Source organism: Triticum aestivum, chromosome 1A (genome assembly GCF_018294505.1).
Source record: "Triticum aestivum cultivar Chinese Spring chromosome 1A, IWGSC CS RefSeq v2.1, whole genome shotgun sequence".
NCBI lineage: Eukaryota > Viridiplantae > Streptophyta > Magnoliopsida > Poales > Poaceae > Triticum > Triticum aestivum.
In genome coordinates this window covers 541,439,094-541,445,286 of record NC_057794.1, presented here as the reverse complement: position 1 = coordinate 541,445,286, position 6,193 = coordinate 541,439,094, and the positions used below count along the sequence as shown (strand labels likewise).

The following is a 6,193-nucleotide window of genomic DNA, read 5'->3' as shown; positions in this document are numbered from 1 at the left end:
TCTCCTAGGGCCGGTGCCCCCCTAGGGGCCCTATATATATTGGAGGGGAGGGAGGGCAGCCGCACCCAAGTCCCTGGCGCCTCCCTCTCCCTCCGTGACACCTCTTCCTCTTGTTGGTGCTTGGCGAAGCCCTGCCGAGATCCCGCTGCTTCCACCACCACGCCGTCATGCTGCTGGATCTCCATCAACCTCTCATCTCCCCTTGCTGGATCAAGAAGGAGGAGATGTCTCTCCGTTCCGTACGTGTGTTGAACGCGGAGGTATCGTCCGTTCGGCGCTAGGATCATCGGTGATTTGGATCACGACGAGTACGACTCCATCAACCCTGTTCTCTTGAACGCTTCCGCTTAGCGACCTTTAAGGGTATGAAGATGCGCTCCCTCTCTCTCGTTGCTAGTATCTCCTAGATTGATCTTGGTGACACGTAGGAAAATTTTGAATTATTCCTACGTTCCCCAACAACAACATCCCCACAACTGCAAGCGCCGCACCCGACCGCAACTGCATGTCCCCCGACATGGTTGCAATTGGACCTTTTTTTGTCGAAGGGGGCGGCAGGAGAGGGGGCGGGCCAGTTGCATGTCTGACACTAGGAATGTAACTGCAAGTGTCGCACCGATCGCAACTGCATATCCTGTAACCTTTACCGCAAGTGGAGTTGTTTGTTCTGTCAGAGGAGGCGCCTGTAAAGGGGGCGTGCCAGTTGCAAGCTCGACAACAGCCCCACAGCTGCAAGTGCCGCACTCGACCGCAACTGCATATCCCCCAACATGGTCTCAACTGGACCTTTGTTTTGTCGGAGGGGATGCCGGGAGAGGGGGTAGGCCAGTAGCATGTCCGACACTAGGCATGCAACTGCAAGTGTCGCACCCGACCGTAACTCCGGTTTTTCAACACGACCACAACTTAGTGTTGTTCTGCCAGTTTTTTATGAAAAATTTATTGCACGCCATATCTCAACTGTAACTGCAAGGGATACAAGTACCAGCAACTAGCCTCTCCCTACACCTTAATTATTTTTTCAAATGCACATTGAACATTTTAAAAATGCATTTATATATTTTAAAGTGTATGGTGAATATTTTTAAATCTATTTGAACATTTTTTAACTACACAATAATTTTATCAACGCATAATGGATATTTTCGAAATGTACAAACACTTTTTTCTGAAGTATAACGACGAATGCAAAAAGTGCTTTCTTTTTTTTGGTGAACGTGTAACTGAAAATGAAATATAAGTAAAAATATTGAACAAACAACAGGAAACATTAAATTTGAAACCCCATGAAATAGAAAAAAAGCGAGACAACATGCAAAAAAAGAGAACAAAAACCAGACACAAGAAAATCATACAAAGAACTAGCGTCACACTAGACACAGGAAAGCCAGACAACAAGCAGCGCCCAGAAAAATCACATGGCACTAAAAAAACGCTGGTCCAAAAGAACGAACAATAATAAAAGACAAAGACAAGGGCCGGCCCAGCAAAAACAGGAAAACACATTAAGACTGGACGAGGGAATAGGATGGGCTGGGCCATAAATTGGATGATGTCTCTTAGTGGACTGATGCTTAGACAAACCCATTAATATATTGTAAGTGTCATGCTCGTAAAAACTTATGGCCAAAGTCTCATCTTGGAAACCGAATCAATTTCCAATACGATTCACATTTTGGATTGAGCCTGGGTCTTGCTTTTCGCGATTGTGCAGGTAAAAAAAAACCATGCACAATCATGAAAAGTAGGGCTCACGCTTAGTTCATACTCCCTCCGTCCCAAAAAAATTAGATGACTAGATATGGATGTATCTAGACACGTTTTAGTGTTAGATACATTCATATTTAAATAAATTTAAGATAAGTAATTTGAGATGGAGGGAGTATAAGGTTAGCAGAAAATTCCATGGGCAGGTTGTTGTTTCTACAGTGAATACTACTCCATTTGTCATATAGAACCACAAATAAAGAAAAATTGCTCAGAAACGCTAACTTGCGTTCATCATTGACATGTGGACAAGCCCAGGTCCAGTTTGAGACTTCAGAACTTACCTTTATCATGGTTAACTTTCCCTATGGTTCATCTGGAATGGACAACTGTTAATCCAACAACACGGACAAGAAAATGACATTTGAGTCGCGAGCTATGATTAGTGCCACTTTTGTCCGGTCAAAGAGACTTTAGCCAGGTTTGTATGACAGGTTAATTCGTTGTGGTTTTGGTTTGAGGTGACCACCTCACACCACAGCTATGATGTGTGTTTGAGGACTGTGAGATCAGCTGCATTTCGTTTAGTGTTAATTCTCTTTGCTTTGAGGGGTAAAAAAATGCTCTTCTGTTTTGCGGAAAAACACTAAAAAGAGAACACAAACGCCGACCGTGGGGATCGAACCCACGGCCACGTGGTTAAAAGCCACGCGCTCTACCACTGAGCTAGGTCGGCTCTGCGATGAACTTAATGTTAAATACATAAGATCATTTTAACCGACGCCAAAAACCAAGCCATCGTCCAGAGAACTGACGTTTGGGGCACTTTGGATAAAAAATACTGCTCCAATAGATGCCCTATGTCAAGCTGACACGAAGATGGGAGTTGTTTGCCGCTAGGGTTGTCCAGAACACTACTTTTGCTTGCTACTTGTTTTTGCTTAACCTTGCGACCCGTTGCGTCAATGGCACAAGGCCGAATAGAACCGTGAAGTTGGGCTAATTATTTACGTACGTCTTTCGTGACTGATTCTACAACTTATCGATCCACCCCGCTTTGGATATGTCTTCTCTCTCCAATGTCAATGAGGTCGAGAAACACACTTATGGCCGACATACTTGATGCGGGTGCCCTTCCATGTTGCAGCGAAGTCGAAGTCGTCGAGCCGCGAGCCCGAAGGATGATATACGACGACACTGCGAAGATCTGCAGGGTGCTTTGCTCTGTCATGTTTAGTTGTGCCGGCGACCTTGTATCTCTTGGCCTGGGTTAGCTGTTGGTCTTCTCTTTGGCTAGACCGAGGGACCTCCCCCCCCCCCACCTTGTTTCCTCTGTTTTCATCCACTGATCACTTGATCGCACATTGTTTTCCGCTTGCTTGCTGCTTAATCTGTGAAATGCCAGCGAACCCTGGATCTTTCAAGAAAAAAATGATAGTGCTTTCAATTTTTTTTAAAGTGCACAAAGCATATCTAAAGGTTTTGTAGCCAGAAAATTCCATAGCTGTCTTGCAAATACCTCATATTTTCGTACATAAAAATCACACCTTTTTTCTGCTCACACATAAGTTAACAAAAATATTAACAATTGTTTATTATCTGAAATTAAGAAACATATAGTGCCTAAAACATCCCAACCTAATACAAACACAAGATAAACACATGTCATTAGATCAAATTAACATCATAGTTCAACTTATGAATAATAAACAATTGTTAATATTTAAATAATTCTTAGAACTTTATCGTAGCAGTTCACCACCCGTAGTTCCTTCCGACGCTTGCAACCGCTTAATTTCAGATAATAAACAACTTTGTATGGTGTCTTATAAATAATTATTACAACTTTGTATGGTGTCTTATGTGTTTGGATCATGGGTATCTTATATTCGGTGGCCAGCCGTTATAATCCTTTTGTGGTTATATATCTTCTTGATGCAGCTACATGATTATAAAGGTAACTTCATCGTAGACTAGAAGTCCCACATGATTGTTTTTCATGATCAGGTGTCTTGGACACTAGTACCCACTTTGTCCATCCTACTTTTTGCGGTGCTGGCAGGGGATACATTAATGCCTTGGACGGTTACTTCTTTCTGTTACCGAAAGGATAAATCCTGGGTCTAAGAAGCTGGTGCCAACATATTCTTCAAAGACCCAATTCTCCTTCATGTAAACATATGTTTGTCGACACATCAGCCCCTTCATCACCAAAATATGTAATCGACGATGATCAAGTCCTCCGAAGAAGGTTGTAAAGAAGTTCTAAAGATGGAGCTCATGTCGACTATGCTACGCATTCGAGGCGAGTCAAATGTGTTGTGAGCCTCGTTTAAGCTAGGTTGCTGCTGATGGCAAGCGTGTAAATCATATAGTCAAATGCGGGATATCAAAATCCAATCAATAAGTACATCCGATCATATTTTCATCATGTTTGCTAATTAAATCTTGCTTGAACATTACAATTGTGTTGTTCTTCCAGGCGATAGTGGAGATGATTAATTAGGAATTTGTCGACGGAAGAAGAAGAGGCGACCGTGGAAGAGACCACACTTAAATGACTTCAAAAATGAAAAAAGGGTCCTTTTAGTTTTGTCCTTTTGTAGTGTACTTAATTTGAAATTTCTCGAGGAAGGAAGTTGGAATACGGAGTACAAGATGGTGAGGACGACACGTAAGTATCTGTACAACGATGGGAGGAGACCTGCATATATATGGACTCTCAAGTCAAGCTAGCTCAATCGTGCATCTTAATTCCACAGTTTCGATCCTAGGGTGTATGTTAGTTAGTTTAGTTTGTTATAAGGCAGCGTTGCACAACACGATTGTTTCCGAAGTTCTTTATTTGGTTTCTTGTCTTGATAAGCGATAGTTAGGTTCTATAAGAATTCCCGGCAAAAAGAAATGTTCTATTAAGAATTAGGATACGTGGATTAGGGAACAATAAATTGATTCACATAAGTATTTATTTTAAACCTTTTTTAGTGAGCTTGGTTTTCAGCTAGTAATGGTGTGAGTTATGAACCGTGCTTGATTGCTCATTAAGATCAACAAGACATCTTAAGCACTTGTTGTCTTGGGTGTATAGCTTCCTTAATTTGTGATTTTTTTGTATAACCATATTTTTTTGTAATCCCTCCATTTTTATTTACTCTGCATATTAGGTTTGACTGAAGTCAAACTTCGTAAGTTCGATCAAATTTATAGAAAAAATATAAATATTTACCATAACAAATCTATATGATGTGAAAGTACATTCAATAATGATATTGATTTGTTATTGTATATGTTAATATTTTTGTTTATAAACTTTGTCAGAGTTTATAATGCTTGACTTTGACCAAAGTTAATACGCGAAATAAATAAAAACGAAGGGAGTATCGAATAACTGTTTGTACAAGAAAGTCAATGAATGCCTAACCCTCTTCTTCTTCCATCACTATGCCTACCACTGAATATGTTACTCCCTCCGTTTTTATTTAGTTCGCATATTAGCTTTGGTCAAAGTCAAGCTTTATAAACTTTGACAAAGTATATAAACAAAAATATTAACATATATAATAACAAATCAATACCATTAGAATCATTATTGAATGTACTTTCACATCATATAGATTTGTTATGGTAATGTTTATATTTTTTTTCTATAAACTTGGTCAAACTTTATGAAGTTTGACTTCAGTCAAACCTAATATGCAGAGTAAATAAAAATGAAGAGAGTACTACTTTTGTGTTTCGATGACAAAGCAATATCTGAAGTTCAATTGAGCTAGGCGTTCAAGGCGAGTCAAATGCGTTGGGACTTGGGAGAGTCGTCTATGGCTGGTGGCTATGGCAAGTGTGTAAATCAGACAGTCAAACGTAGATATCAAAATCCAGTCAAATAAGTACATTCGATCACATTTCCACCGTGTTTGCTAATTAAATCTTGGTTGAACGTTGAATACGATATTGTTCTTCCAGGTGATAGTGGGCAGGATTAGGCATTCGTGGGCGGAAGATTGGAAGAGGCCACACTGAAAGGACTTCAAAATTGAAGAAATGGTCTCTCAAGTCAAGCTTAGCTCGATCGTGCATGCTGCTTCATTCTACAGTTTCGTATATGCATGGTGTACGTTTGTTGATTCGATTGAGGCTGGCAGCGTCGCACGACGTACACGATGGTTTCCGAAGTCCTTAATTTGGTTTCTTGCGTTTTTTTTCTTCTGGTAGTCTATGATAAAAAACTTCCAACCCAAGTGGAAGAAGCATGCGAAGACAATTAAGAAGATGAGGAGATGATTCCCAGCCCAAGTGGCCGAAGAAGGCGACCATGTACATCGGGGCATGCAGGCTCAACTTGCACCGGAACCGTTTGTACACGCCACCAGCGGGAATTTTTAGTAGAAAATAGACATAATATTTCCTCGATCCCAAAATAAGTGTCTCAACTTTGTACTAACTCTAAAACAAAATTATACTAAGCTTAAGACATTTATTTTGAGAC

General features: G+C 40.6%; 1 non-coding gene across 1 annotated transcript; it reads right to left on the bottom strand.

The window, feature by feature from the left end:
• Positions 1-2,371: 2,371 nt before the first annotated feature.
• TRNAK-UUU (transfer RNA lysine (anticodon UUU)) lies at positions 2,372-2,443 on the bottom strand. Its single transcript has one exon. It is a non-coding gene; the product is annotated as a tRNA-Lys (tRNA).
• Between the last annotated feature and the right edge of the window lie 3,750 nt (positions 2,444-6,193).